Below are 16,689 nucleotides of genomic sequence, written 5' to 3' on the forward strand. Positions count from 1 at the left end.
CAATTAAAATGATACCCAACTTATATGGGTTTGATATTGTTTTACTCCTTTAAAAAAATTATCACTTTTTGTACGAAAATAAGCAAGTTTAAAAATGTTCACTTTCGAATTATATAACTTTTTTATTTTCCATATATGGGGCTATATGAGGGCTCATTTTTTGCGCCGTGATCTGTAGTTTTCATTGGTACCATTTTTGTTTTGATGGGACTTTTTGATGACTTTTTATAAATTTTTTAGGGTATAGAAAGGGACCAAAAATACACAATTCTGGACTTTGGTATTTTTTTTTACGTATACGCCATTGACTGTGTGGTTAAGGAACATTCCATTTTTATAGTTCGAACATTAAAGCACACAACAATACCAGACGTTTATTTTTCTTAAGATTGAGTACACTGTTCCATGCTATGCTATAGCATTTTTTACACACTTTTTGCAACCCCCCCCCCCAGAGACCAATCATTAGATGGCTTACATAGGTCAATGTAATGCTATTGCATTACATTGATCCATGAAATCTGTGCTTGATTGCTAGGGGCTGGAAAAGGCAACCTTAAGCAATCACAGAGCCAGGGAAGACACTGAGGACAAGGTAAGGCCTCGGGCTTCGCTAGCAACCCGCGGGGAGCTATGGGAACACTAGTCAACAGGGAATAGCGGTATTTAATGTTTAAATGCCGTGATCTGTATAGATCACAATATTTAACCGGCTAAATGACGGACATCAGAGAGATCTTCAATGTCCATCATTACTGGCAGATGTCAGTTGCTGATAGCAGCAGATATCTCCCGGATATAACGCGGGCCTGTGTCATGTTCGCTCACCTGACTGATGACGTACATATATGTCATGGGTCAGGAAGGGGTTAAAGAACCCCTTCCTTTATTGTGCAGTAATGATGCTGAATGAATATAATTTACAGATAGCACCATATGTGTAGGAATGGCGGAGGAGCTATGCTGCCAACAGCTGATGTAGACCGTAAAGTAGAGCTGACACCTTGATGCAATGGTCAGGATCGAAGAGTAATTTCCCAGCCATATAACCCCTTTATTACTGCTGTCAGATAAATGTTTTTACATATGGAGAGGCTATGGTAGCCAGGGGCTTAAAGGACAGTATACCAGTCATATCAGAGAAAATATAATGCTTCTATATGTTACTCGCTAGGTCATGCAGATGCTTTACATGTCTTTTTTTTTTATGTGTCTAGCTTCTGTATGTGGCTCCAAAATCCCTCTTTTTCTGCTGCTCACTCATTCTGACATCCACTGCTCAGGAAGGCGCATGTATTAACTTCCTCCCTGAGTTGGCTTTGCTGGGTCTCATCATCCAATCACTGCAGGCTGCTCTGTAACCCCCTCCTGTCTGTTTTCATGCTACAGTCTAATAGGACAGGAGTGAGCACAGAGCAGTACTAATCCCGCCCTCACTTACTGGGCTTTGTCCCCACCTATGCTTCACAAAGATGATGCTACAGTCAGATAGGATTATGTTCTGGATAGTATGGGGACCCCAAGTGGTCTTTTTTTTTTTTTTTTTTTTTTTATAAGCCATGATTTCTAAAAATGTTTATGAAGTATATTAGAAAGGTTAATGAATTTGCAACATACAACATGTAAAAAGTTTAAGATTCTGCCAGCAGACATTTAACTAAGACCTTCTAAGACAGGAGGTCCTAAAAAGCTGATTATTAGTATAACTACAATTGTAGAAGTAGACATGGCCACATAACCACGTTATCATGTATATATTAGACAAAGAAGTATATAGTCCAGCTCACTCCCTCAGCCCGTCGCGCCAGGACCGGCGTGGGCAACACCGACTGGAACTGACAAGTAAAAGCAAAATGTCCAGCGCGAATGTGAAGGAACTGGATGTTTATTCCAATAGCCAAAAAGACAAGGAGAACATGACAAGGTGACGCGTTTCGGTCCTAAAGCAGGACCTTAGTCATACCTATGACTAAGGTCCAGCTTTAGGACCGAAACGCGTCACCTTGTCATGTTCTCCTTGTCTTTTTGGCTATTGGAATAAACATCCAGTTCCTTCACATTCGCGCTGGACATTTTGCTTTTACATGTATATATTACTATAAATAAAATATAAATAAAATATACATTTTATGCTTTAATAAACTACTTCTCAACAAACTTTTCAAAAACTGTATAACACTGAAATACATAATGCACAGTACTGCAAATGTATTACTGTGCATTAAGTAAGGAAGACATCTTTAAAAAGTATCTGTCACCAAACTAAACTTTTCATATATTGTTCCTTATGTCATTATAAGACACTTTCCTATTTACTTGCTGTTAAAATTCTCAACCTTTATATGTTTTTAATGTGATTGAAAAGAAACGGCCACTAGGTGGCTCTGTTCTGTTACCTGCCGCAAGTAAAACAGTTAGTTTGGTCTCCTCCCGGCCTGGAAGGAGACCAAACTCAGGAAGTGTGTGCGGGGCATGGTGGGGCACAGCTTTCATAGGCTTCAGGGATGTCATGCCTGCTGGGTAACGCCCACTTTCTCCTGCCAGGAGCTCACACAATGTGAGCAAGGGGAAAGGTATGATACACAGCTTTTTAAAGCTCAGGAATTTTTTTTAAGGGCAGGAGGGGTGTTAGGAGTAGTTAGGGAATATAACCTGAGTTAGTTTACAAAATATGGTTTGATGACAGGTCCCCTTTAAGTCCCCTTCGCTTTACTTTGAGGCCTGTGTTTGTTTTTGGAGGCCCCTTGCATAGGTAAGTAGTCTGTGTGCTTTGCATCTGCTAAACACAGGGCTCCAGTGCAGTGTGCTCAGAACCTATTCCCCATGAAGGTTACCATATTCTGAAACAGAAGGCAAGAAACATGCAGATTGTAGCAGTTGCCGGTAACATTTATGTTTTAGTAGCTGTGATATTCTACGAACAATCTGTTCTGAACAAGATAATAAGAACACGATGTGGAAATAGCAAAGTTAATGATTCTAGTTAACTCCATAAAGTCACCAGTTGGTGAAGTTACTTTTAGTGTTGAGCGGCATAGGCCATATTCGAATTCGCGAATATCCGCGAATATATGGACAAATATTCGTCATATATTCGCGAATATTCGCATATTCGTAATATTCTCATTGTATTTTCGTGTATGCGAAAATTAACATATGCGAAAATTAGCATATACAAAAATTAGCATAAGCGAAAAATGTGCATATGCGAAACTTTGCATATGCAAATGTTTGCATATGCGAAATTCGCACGCCAGTCTCACACAGTAGTATTAGAGCCTTCTTTACACCACACAAGCTGGAAGCAGAGAGGGATGATCACTGTGAGGTGTACTGTGAAAAAAAAAAAATATAATGAATATTCGTAATTACGAATATATAGTACTATATTCTCGAATATTCGCGAATTCGCGAATAAAATTAGCATTGCGAATATTTGCAATGTGAATTTTAATTTGCGAATATTCGTGAATATAGCATTATATATTCGTAATTTTCACTAATGCAAATTTTTGCATATGCTAATTTTCGTATATGCTAATTTTCGCATACGCATACAAAATAAAACGCGAATATTACGAATATGCGAATTTAGCGAATATATGACGAATATTCGTCCATATATTCGCGAAATATCGCGAATTCGAATATGGCCTATGCCGCTCAACACTAGTTACTTTATACGTCTATAATGGTAGAGTCACTTGTGAGAGTTAAAGGGGTACTCTGCTGATAGACATCTTATCCCCTATCCAAAGGACAAGGGATAAGATGTCTCATCGTGGGGGTCCAGCTCCTGAGGCCCCATGGGATCTCCCGCAGCCCCTCATGACGTCACGCCACACCCCCTCCATTCATGTCTATGGGAGGGGGCGTGTCGGCAGACACGCCCTCTCCCATAGACATGAATGGAGGGGGAGTGGTGTGACATCACGATCACGGCCTCCGGCTCCGAACGTTCTGAACTAAATGTTTAAAACATTGGAGCACCGGGGTACCCCTTTAAATAGGAAAGAAGATTCAGCTCACAAGACAGCAGTCCCAAAATTCCAAAAATATTTATTTAAAGCATACACGGACACAAAAAGTGACACACATCCTTAAAAAATGTCTACTACATCCTTATACATCCTTAGTCATAGTCACTATGTCCGAAACGCGTCAGTAATTTTTTATTTTTTTTTTAAGATGTGTATCATTTTTTGCATGTGTGTATGCTTCAAATAAAAATTTTGGGAAATGTGGGACTATTGCCTCGTTAACTGGATCTTTTTTCTTACTTAAACGTCGTTTGCTGTGCTTCGGCTCTCCGGGAGGAATTGGAAACCAAATGCAGGTGCCCGCGAGCTGAGGAGCTTTCTGTCTTGGATGTTTACATGTGAGATTTGTTGCGAATTTGTTGCAACGTGGTACCAGTTCCATTCATTTAGGGATTATGGGGTTTTCTGTACGTACATGGGTTTTTGAAAGCCCCATTTAGATGAATTGGACAATTATTTCTGGAATTTCTACAACTTGCCACATATCCCTAAAAAATGCACTCGAAATTAATATTTTTTGCTGATATAGTGTAGCATCGGGTATAATTAGAGAATAATGTAAAGGTTCTTGCGTACGCATTGTGCTTGCCCGTTTTGGCTGATGTGGCAGGCATGGGGTTTTCAGCCATTTCGGATGCAAATCCATCAGTGAAATGACTTGATACTGCTGGCTACTATGAATCCTATGGCTTAGCAGAGAGATTGGATGTGGCGTTTGATCACTGCACCTGGTCATCTTATCAGGCTGCCCGTGCTGGAGTTTACCCGGGTGAAATCATTAGACTCATGAGTGGGTTAGGGTCAGTTCACATTGTGTGCAGTTTTAAAGCATTTTATGTTTTTTTTATTCTTAGTGCCATATTTAGAGAAATATTGCCATGAGGTAAAAGTGGTTTAACCTAGAATCCCAATAGAGATGTTTTATGAAGATTTTTTAATTTTCAGGCTGTGTGCATGTTAAATTCCTCAAGCATTTAAAAAAAATAATAATAATTTTCACTGCATTTTTTAAAATACTTTTTACTGTATTTTAGCTGTTTCTGATGTAATTTTTAAATTTTTATAAATAAAAATGACATCTTTTTCTGTACGTTGCACCTTTGCAGTAAAAATCACAGCCTTGGAATTTTATCTACTATATATTCTGATTCCAATAAGATAGCAGCAGCAACAGCATACAGATCTGGATGGGGAGGGGTCTGTGAGCTAGTAGGAGCGGTTTAATAGGTGATGTTGTTATCCTATAATTCACAGTAAGTCAGCTGAATCTAATGGATTGGCCATTGATTCGTTTAGTCTGGGCATATTAGTTCTCTGATAGCTTGGAAAAGATAGATACATAGGAGACCTCAGATTGTCATCCTGGATTTTTTGGGCCATTCGGAGCACATAGCAATAGCAATAGCAGAACTATTTTTTCCAAACCAAACTAAATGCCAGCTGATCCGTTAGAACTGACCGAGGTTTGTAGTTTCTCTAACCTCTGCTCAGGATAAGTAGTCACGATCCAATTGTGGCTTATAAGCCACTGGTTGAGGATCACTGCCTTACTTGTCATTTCAGATAACTTTTTAAGATAAGCTGCCCTGTCTGTACATTAGGGGCAGCCTTATTTTTGGGCATTATATCACTTAAAGGGGTACTCCGCCCCTAGACATCTTATCCCCTATCCTTAGAAGATAGGGGATAAGATGTCAGATCGCCAGGGTCCCGCTGCTGGGGACCCCCGGGATCTCGAATGCGGCACCCCGCTATCATTACTGCACAGAGCAGACTCGCTCTGTGCGTAATGACCAGCGATACTGGGGCCATCGTTACATCACGGCTCCGCCCCTCGTGATGTCACGGCCCGACCCCTTAATGCAAGTCTATGGGAGGGGGCGTGATGGCCGTCACGCCCCTTCCCATAGACTTGTATTGAGGGGTGGGCCATTACATCACGAGGGGGCGGAGCCGTGATGTAACGATGCTCTGGCCCCTGTATTGCCCGTCATTACGCACGGAGCGAGTCTGCTCTGTGCAGTAATGATAGCGGGGTGCCGCATTCGAGAACCCAGGGGTCCCCAGCAGCGGGACCCTGGTGATCTGACATCTTATCCCCTATTCTTTGGATAGGGGATAAGATGTCTAGGGGCGGAGTACACCTTTAATTATCAGATTTCTGCTGGCTTCATAATTTTCAGTTCTTTCTGAACGTAGCCTCTATGATGTCTCCTATATACTGCACACGCACCAAAGTAACTGGTTTTCTTATAACTAATAGTACACCCTCAGAAGCAGCAGTAGCATGGAGGGAGGGTGGACATTATAGAGCAGTACTGAGTAGTCTAAGCTTTAAACTAAGTTTTGGGGTGAAATCCACCTTTTGTTTTCTCTCTTTGCTTCTATCTCACTACTTCAATTACACCCCTCCTAGTCCCCTTCTCATCCCTCCCTTCTTCATAGACTTACGCCATGTAACCTGATCACTCAGTGAGCTGCTTTTCTATCTTGTAAACCCAAGAGGTAATTTAGCTGTTTTTCTAAAGTGACTATAACTTTAGGAGGTGGCAGAAGGCTAATAAGAGATATGCATTATTTTACTATTAATAGATGTTTATATGATCATTTAAGGTGTAAAATGGCCATACAGACTAGAAGTGCACAAACTATAGCTGTTGAGGAGAACATGGGCCATGCCATATTGATAAACGCAGCAAGATTTGGCTTTAAAAAATTGAAAATCTCACGTATAAGCTAAAAATCTAGTAAATGTTAGGATGAGAATGGTTATATTTTTTTCGGATACTAATTGTGCAACCAGAGGGACCGATGACTGATGTGCCCCCACAATACTGTGTCCTCTAATTATGAGACAACAGCGACGTCTGCTACAGGAAAGTGAAGGCACAAATCCGCCTGCCAGCTCCGTGCCACTAACCTCACCGAGACCTGATTCTTTATCAGTAAATCATTTGCTGCTTTTCATTAATAAAATGTTTTGAATAACAAAAAGTTGAAAAAGGAGAAACTACAGAGCCAGGGACTGAAGCTCCACTTTAATTGGGTATTAGCTCACTTGGCAAAAAAAATAAATAAATATTTTTTTCCTTTTTTTAGAACTTTTTTTTTTCCAGAGAAATAAGCAGGAATGTATTTTCTATGTACATAATGGAACTCCCCTTACATACTATATAAAAAATTAATAAAAAGCCCTAGATTTATTGAGAGGCCTATGCCTATGAAAAAAAATATTGTTTTCCACCTGAGTACCCCTTTAAGGAAAATCATTTATTCTCTATACATGATTTTCCTTAAAGGGGTACTCCGGTGGAAAAATTTTTTTTTTTCCATATTAACTAGCTTCAGAATGTTAAACAGATTTGTAAATTACTTCTATTTAAAAATCTTAATCCTCCCAGTACTTATCAGCTGCTGTATGCTCCAGAGGAAGTTGAGTTGTTCTTTTCTACCTGACCACAGTGCTCTCTGCTGACACCCCGGTCCGTGTCAGGAACTGTCCAGAGTAGGAGCAAATCCCCATAGCAAACCTATCCTGCTCTGGACTGTTCCTGACATGGACAGAGTTGTCAGCAGAGAGCACTGTGGTCAGACAGAAAAGAACAACTCAACTTCCTCTGTAGTATTTAGCAGCTGATAAGTACTGGAAAGATTACGATTTTTTAATAGAAGTAATTTACAAATCTGTTTAACTTTCTGCCACCAGTTAATAAAAAAAAAATAAAAAAAAGTTTTCCACCAGAGTACACCTTTAAACACTGATGAAACACTGATCTTAGTTCCCCTATGGTGTTTTAGTTTGAGGTAGAGTTTTCGGTACCACTGGCGTATTCTTTAATACTAATTGTAACGAAGAAACAAAGCTACATGACCTTGTGTGGAGGATATAGAGCGATAACAAATACACAGTTTTGGTAATTCTTCAATACTTTCTAAAATATGCTTTATAATAATATTTTTTTTTTTATTGTTGAATAAATCCACAGCATCAAATCTGCAGTGTGAAATCTACTGCAGATTAAAGGGGTATTCCAGGCAAAACCTTTTTATATATATATATATAAAATGGTTCCGGAAAGTTAAACAGATTTGTAAATTACTATTAAAAATTCTTAATCCTTCCAATAGTTATTAGCTTCTGAAGTTTTCTGTCTAACTGCTCAATGATGATGTCACGTCCCAGGAGCTGTGCATGATGGGAGAATATCCCCATAGGAACTGCACAGCTCCCGGGACGTGAGTCATCAGAGAGCAGTTAGAGAGAAAACAACAACTCAACTTCAGAAGCTAATAACTATTGGAAGGATTAAGATTTTTTAATAGAAGTGATTTACAAATCTGTTTAACTTTCCAGAGCCTGTTGATATATAAAAAAAAGTTTTGGCCTGGAATACCCCTTTAAGTTCACAGGAACATATTCTTAACCAGTGCTTCCCAAACAGGATGCCCCCAGCTGTTGCAAAACTACAATTCCCAGCATGCCAGGACAGCCTTCAGCTGTCTGGGCATGCTGGAAGTTGTAGTTTTGCAACAGCTGGAGGCACTGTGGTTGGAACACACTGCCTTAGACAGCGTCAAGAACCTGCTTAAAGGGGTTATCCAGGAAAAACTTTTTTATATATATCAACTGGCTCCAGAAAGTTAAACAGATTTGTAAATTACTTCTATTAAAAAATCTTAATCCTTTCAGTACTTATGAGCTTCTGAAGTTAAGGTTGTTCTTTTCTGTCTAAGTGCTCTCTGATGAAACGTGTCTTGGGAACCACCCAGTTTAGAAGCAAATCCCCATAGCAAACCTCTTCTAAAGTGGGCGGTTCCCGAGACACGTGTCACCTTTGGCTGTCTGGGCATGCTGGGAGTTGCAGTTTTGCAACCACTAGAAGGGCAGCAGTAAAGATCGCTTTACTGCCCCCTTCCTTCCCCCCCCCCCACCGTCGCTTCCCTACCTGCGCCGCAGATCTCCACAGTCTCCAACGATGATCGGCGGTCCCCACGGCATCTTCTCATCAGGTACCCGCCGCCATCTTCTCCCCCCGTTCTGCCCGATATCCAGGGATGGGCAGAGCAGGGGGTTTCCATGGCAACCCACTGTCGTGCACTGCCATTGGTCAGAATTCATTTCTGACTAATTGCAGGGGATAGGAGGAGATTGCAGTGCTGCAACCTCGCTCCTATCCCTCAGGATTATCGGGGCTGTCACTGACAGCTCCGATCATCCCTATTTTCTGGGCGATCGGGTCACCAGAGACCCGGTCAGCCCGGAATAGCAGAAAATCGCATGTCTGAATTGACATGCTATTTTCTGCGTTCGCTGACATGGGGGTGGGGGTGGGGTGGGGCTGGGGGGAGGAACCCCCCTCAGCGATGTGCCAGGATGCCTGCTGAATGATTTCAGCAGGCATCCCGGTCCGGTCCCCAACCGGCTAGCGGCGGGGACCGGAATTCCCACGGGCGTATGCATACGCCATACGTCCTTAAGGACTCGGGATGCAGGGCGTATGCATACGCCCTACGTCCTGTAAAGGTTAATATTTGTCAATATTATTATTATTTATTTGTATTATTTATTTCCATAGCACCCGTGGTACCAGGGCACTGTACATAGGAAGATGGTTAAAAAATGGAATCTCCAGCTGGGAAAATTCCGGCCGGAGATTCCAAGTGCGCTCGATGCTTAGGACCCTCATAGACGGTTATGTCTCCTGCGTGGGAGAAATGGGATTCTGCTGCAGCGGAATTTCGAAATGGAATTCTGCTTGGAAATTCCGTAATGTGAACCTTGTCTCAATGACAGACTGGTAAAGAGGGAGAGAGGGCCCTTGTTTTAATAATAGGCTTCTTTTTAGGACTTAAAGGGGCCCTCCGGTGTAAACCATTTTTTTTTAAATCAACTGGTGCCAGAAAGTTAAACAGATTTGTAAATGACTTCTATTAAAAAATCTTTACCCTTCCAGTACTTTTTAGCAGCTTTATGCTACAGAGGAAATTCTTTTCTTTTTGAATTTCATTTTTGTCTTGTCCACAGTGCTCTCTGCTGACACCTGATGCCCGTATCAGGAACTTTCCAGAGAAGGATAAAATCCCCATAGCAAACCTATGCTGCTCTGGACAGTTCCTGACACAGACAGAGGTGTCAGAAGAGCGCAATGTGGACAAGACAAAAAAGAAATTCAAAAAGAAAAGATTTTCCTCTGTAGCATACAGCTGCTAAAAAGTACTGGAAGGGTTTTTAATAGAAGTAATTTACAAATCTGTTTAACTTATTGGCATCAGTTCATTAAAAAAAAAAAGTTTTTTGGTGGAGAAACTCAATAAAAGGGGAAATGATGTCTGATCACCAAGGTCCAGCCGCTGCGGCGTCCCAATCAACCGGTGCATGGAGCCAACTCCGCTCCATGCTGAATGACTGGTGACCACAGCCACCACGCTCCCTCCATTCATGTCTATGGGAGGAGGCGTGATGGCTATGTACCAGCTGTCATGCTCCCTCCCATAGACATGAATGGATGGGACGTGACGTCATGAACACGGAAGCTCCAATCTTTCATGTTCTGGTCACCTTAGCCGCCGGCCTAGAGATCGAGGGGGTCCCCAAAGACAGGACCCCCGTGATCAGACATCTTATGTAAAATTTTTGGGGGGCGGAGTACCCCTTTAAATATATTGGGGTTTTGAAATAGATTTTTATCATGCAGTTAAAAGTGTCAGAAAATATCACTGTGTGTAGGAGCCCTAAATGTCATTTGTAATCCAGAGAAATCTGTGTTTGTTCACTTTATGATTTCTAATATATTATTTAGTGACACATTCAACATTCATTTCTCTGTTTAAATAAGGAGCCTTTTGTATGTTTTATATTTGCATTAGAGAATAGATACTGTAATAGTAAATGATAAGATAGATGTAAATGACCCTTATAAAACGGAGGGCTTTGTGCGCTATTTCTTCTTGCCATACTTTTGTATTACATTTGCTCATTCTTTATTTCACTTATTGATTGAATTAAAATATGCAGTTTTTATGAATTTTTTTTTATATGCAAAGCCAGCATAGAATTTAAAATTAATAAATAATTTAATGGGGTACTCCGATGGAATTTTTTTTTGTGCAGGAGTCAAAAGCGTGGTCAACCAGGACTGAATAAGTCCATTAAATGTCTGATATCAGCATTGGTACATCCCTAGTGTATATATTAATTTGTCAGCTGAAGACAGAGAAGACGGAGAAGACGGAGGCCCAGATATAGTTAGCCCTCTGACACCTTAACCCCTTAAGGACCAGGGGTTTTTGCACTTTCGTTTTTTTTCCTCCTTACCTTTAAAAAAAATCATAACCCTTTCAATTGTGCACCTAAAAATCCATATTATGGCTTATTTTATGTGCCACCAATTCTACTTTGTAATGACATCAGTCATACAGATAATTGTATTTGAAATATTTTCTTGTATATTGAATCTTGTTGGTAAATAAGATGTGATGGGGCATTAAACAGAAACAAACATGTCTCCAGCCATGGGGGCAACAATATTAAAATTGGAAAAAGGTCATCAAATGCAAATAGCTCATTAGAGTCTGAATGGACTGTGGGGAATTGCTGTGACAGTACCTTGTCTGCAGTTTGTGCACTGATGTCTGTACATCTGCTGTCTACATACCTATCTATAGCAAAAATAGAAGAAACAGCAATGTTCCGGGAAGTGATTAGTTATCCCAAGGTGTAATGTTCATACTATACAAAATAACTGTATTATCTGCATTAGTTTGAGTCTTAACACAATTGCATATAAAAGATACAATTACAGTTTTATTTTGTTTTATTTTTATTTTATTTTATTCTGTTTTCCTTATTCTTCTTCTTCTTCTTCCCTCAGGTTACAATTGTATTTAATTATTGACTTTTATAAATAATTAAGAATCTTCTCAGTTGTCCTATTACTATTTATGCATTTTACAGCTATAATTTATTAGCATTCATTATATCTGTGTATGGTAATTTACTGTTTATTGTAAGATAGATGGATAGAAGAGAAAATTGACTGCAGGGCCAACAGGCTGCTTGCATCAATGTACTTTTTTTAAATTTTTTATTTTTTTTAGACCACCATGCCAGAATTATCACATTTCAATTTAATGAAGAAAGCTCATTCCTGCGATTCCCATCCATTGGCCAGAGCCACAAAGGTAGAGCCACAAAGGTAACTAGAGTTGAGCAAGCAGAACTACTTTGAACCCGGAGTCAATCTGAATTCAAGGGGTTTGTGGCTCAGCAAAAGTCGGGGCTGAGCTGTGCTCGCTGCTGACAGCCATGAGTACAGCTAAGCCCAGCAAGGAAGGAGTTAACTAGCACTGCTGAACATGCTAGTTAACTCCTTGTGTAGGGGGATGTATACATTTTACAGCCATCTATATGGCTGTATAATGCATACAGTGAAGAGAGCAATACTTACCATCTTGCCACTGGTCCGGGCCTTATCTTGTGTAGCTCTGCTCTTCATGACATCATTGCTAGAGACAGGAATAGGCCTGGGCCAGCAACAAGATACTCTACTCACTGTATGCATTATACAGCCACATAGATTGCTGTATAATGTATACCCCTCCAAGGAGCAGCAGCACAACGTAAACCTCTACCTGTCAGCAAGCCGAACTTTCGGAAAGCTCCCTCAACTCTTAAGATAACCTTCCACAAGAACTGTCCTGTCCGTCATCTTCTGACAATGCCATTGGGTTGTCCAGTTCTACTGTCTCGCTAACTGTGTCGGGCTAATCAAGACGATAAAAATCAAAGGACAGGATATTACGACATTATAACACCAACAATTGTCTTCTGGCAGAGACATTGGGTTATCTAATTCTATTGTCTTGCCTTCTGTTTTCTGGAAATAACAGTAGGTTTTCCATTTGGTCAACTCTTTAGAAAATCTGTGCCTTAAACTGAATAAGGATGATTTGCTATTGGAAACCTCTAACATGAGCTGTAATTGTCATTAGGATCTGTTCTCTTCATGAAAAAGAAAGTATTATAGTGACCAGAGGCATAATGGGAAGTGGCGGGGCCCCCAACTATAAAACTCCATTTATAGTACTCCTCATTTGGGAACAACCCAGGCTAAGTTTTAGTCCATTCTTCTCATGTATATGTTTACTTTGCAGCTCTGTAAAGCACAGCAGACCACACTTTTTAGTAACACTAAGAAAACATATACATGCAGATAATGGACTAAACATAGACACTAGCCCTTCACTATGTTTAACCTGTGTAGAAGTAAAAAAAGAAAGGCCCGGAAGAGGCGCCTAGTGCATTACCCTAAAAAAGGAGGAGAGGGAGAGGGAGATGGACCCCACTGTTAAGTGGGAAAAGTCGGAGACCCTATAAAATGGCCGCTCACCTTGAGCGTATGTCAAATACGCGTATAACCTCATGCAGATGTACAATGGAAGTGGATCCCATGCAAGCCCAGAGGTCCCAGGAAGTATCCAATGGAAATCCTGTAGCAACCTCTTCTTCAGATTGGTAAAGTGATGCACTTTACTAATCTGAAGAAGAGGTTGCTACACCGAAACGCGTTATTGTTTTATTTATTTAATAAACAAGATACTTTCATTTCACATCCCTGACTTGGTTGTGACATTTCCTTGGTCACCTGGGTGCCTATTCCAAAGTTCATTTTTTTCACTGCCTATTGATTATATTTAGGCCACTAAAGTAAATGGGGACATTGCCACTACACCGCAGTATATCTCTGTTTGACAGAATATGTAAGGTTAAATCATGATGTGAATATATAGGACAGTGTTTCCCAACCAGGGTGCCTCCAGGCTTTGCAAAACTACAACTCCCAGAATGCCTGGACAGCCAAAGGCTGCCAAAGGCTGTCCAGGCACGCTGGGAGTTGTAGTTTTGCAACATCTGGAGGCACCCTGGTTGGGAAACAGTGATATAGGACCATATATAGAAGCCAGAGAAGGAGAGAACAGAGGTAACTACTGCACCCTACCTCCACTTCTACAAATATTCCCACATACGGTGACCATATAATGGTAGGTATCAGCTGCACACAGGCTCTGCAGACCATATAAGTGATTACATACAGTTATATCAGGTGACTCGCATGTGACGTCTTCTCTGATCAGAGTCGGTTACTTTCCTTTTTCTTCTTCATCCGGCCCAGAATGTCATGACGATTAATTCCAGCCACAACTCGTCTCCACAGAAACTGCAAGCCAACATTTTAGACTCTTTTCCAGCACCTATAGTGCCCCAAATAGTAATAATGCGCCCCTGTAGAGATTACCAGCCTTTCTGTATAGCCCCTATATGGCACTAGGCCCCAACTGAAGTTAGTTACCATCATAGTCCGACTCCGCAGTAGTGGCTGTTCTGCTCATTGGCGGGCAGCGGAGGGCCCGGTGTATTCTAGCAGATGTGACTCTCTCAGCACGTCTACTTCCAGCAGCCATTAAAAATAATTGTATTCTGACCACTATAACTTTTTTAATTTTCCCTATACGGGGCTGTATGAGGGCTCATTTTTGCGCCATGATCTGTGGTCTTCATCAGTACCACTTTTGCACATAAAAGACTTTTTGATCACTTTTATATTCAATTTATTCTGGGTTGTGATGTGGACATTGGCATTATGTTACATTTACGCCGTTCACCGTATGGGATCATAAACATTATATTTTAATAGTTCACACAAAGAGTTAACAAGGCACTGCGTTTTCTCAGGCAACTTGAGTGTTGGGAAACTATTGGTGTAGCTAAACGCTGTTGGTGGTGCTCAGATACTGCAGAATTGAAGAAAAATGATGACATCGGCAACTCACCGTTTCAGCTGGAGTGCTTTTCTTTATTGAAGCATACTCACATTAACAGTTTAACAGAGGAAGAGGGTAGTGGGGGGACAATAATAAGCGACCGAGCTCCTGTTTCGCACGCACAGCGTGCTTCCGCCGGCCAGTATATTTTAATAGTTTGGATATTTTCCCATGCAGTAATACCAAATATGCAGTTTTTTTTTATTTCTTTTTATTTAAAAAATAGAAAAAGGGAATGATTAAAATCTTTTTTAGGGGAGGGGCTTATGTGTGTTTAAAAAAAATTTTTTTTATTAGTTTACTTTCACTTTTTTTGGTCCCCCATAGGGAACTTTTACATGCAGTCTACAGACATCATGCCCCCTCCCATAGACTTGCATTGAGGGGGCATGGCCGGACGGGGCGTCCCATCGCCAGTCATCCGGCAGAGAGCAAAGTTCGATCGGTGCACCGGATGTCTCGGGTGCTACAGCTGAGATCGCGGGGATCCCCGGCAGCAGAACCCCCACGATCAGATATCTTATCCCCTATACTTTGGATAGGGGATAAGATGTCTAGGGACGGAGTACCCCCTTAAACCACTTTAAAACCTAGAAGGGGCCCATTCCCTTTAAAGCGACGCTATAAGTGATGCTTTCTGTAAGTATCCTTAATAGTGTTCTTTACATGCTACAATACAGCTGAGATTGAACAAGATTAACAATTTCACAAATTGCTGCTAAATTAATGGAGTGTAAGAACCGGGTGGTATCATCCTTCAGGACGTTTTTTTTTTTTTTTTTTTTATACTTTTCACGGGGAAATATTATGAATTCAAAAGGGATTTGTAGAAACTGAGGCTTAAATATTCCCCTACTGAGCAAATGCTGTTTCTTAAGGAGTGAGAAATCCCAGCAGGGGACACGGCTTTAACAGCTTTAAGTGATTCCTTCATTGCTGATGTGCAGTTTGGTGGAAAATGAGATCTGCCATTCTTAACTGTATTTTCTTAGATTGCTGTATTAGTCAGCTGTAACATAAGGCAAAGCAGATTTGAGGCTTATGGTAGGTTTGAAAATAATCGAGAGCCATTCATTTAAATAGATTTATCCTTATTGCAGCCAGTTGGGATATTGTTAGATAAACGGAGCTTGTGTTCTGCGATGTTCCATGGTTAGAGCATTTACAGACCCATCTTCCGAATCTGCAGCCGGATACGTGAATAGTATAGGTATAAACATTATTCCGGGGCTCTTCAGCTTTTCCCATACAGTTTGAGATCTGTGTAAAAAACACAAAGGGGTTGGCTCACCAATGACATAATATATGTGTGGTGTCCCGGTACCGTATGGTATATCGTACCTTGTATGGTGGTCCCCAAAGTCAGAGTTACTTCGTTCCAGTAGGGTCCTCCTGGTGGGACAGCCCCTAGTCGCCTCTTCCTTCTTTAATTTTGTGATGTTTATATGTATATTTAATTGCATATTTAATTGTATAGATGGTGTCGCAGGACCTTCGGTCATGTACTAGTGTTAATTCTCTTAGAGTATGTTGAAGGACCTTGCTAGGTCACGTGTGTGGTCACATGTTTAGACTATAATTCCTTGTAAAGTGAATGACAGATGGTACGGACCAATGAGCTCAAGGCCAGCCCCGGCCCATATAAGGGAGGTGCCAGCCAATCCTCGCTCTCTTGCGCTCTTGTTCCTGCACTGCAAAGCAAGCAGCATAGCTCTCTTGATTCCGGATTACCAGACCTGTTATATCCTTCAAGTCAAGCTTAGGCCTGAAGCCTGCCAGCCTCGGCCTGAATTCAATTGTGAGTTACAACACCAATCCCCGCTAAAGC

This window comes from Hyla sarda, chromosome 9, assembly GCF_029499605.1.
Source record: "Hyla sarda isolate aHylSar1 chromosome 9, aHylSar1.hap1, whole genome shotgun sequence".
NCBI lineage: Eukaryota > Metazoa > Chordata > Amphibia > Anura > Hylidae > Hyla > Hyla sarda.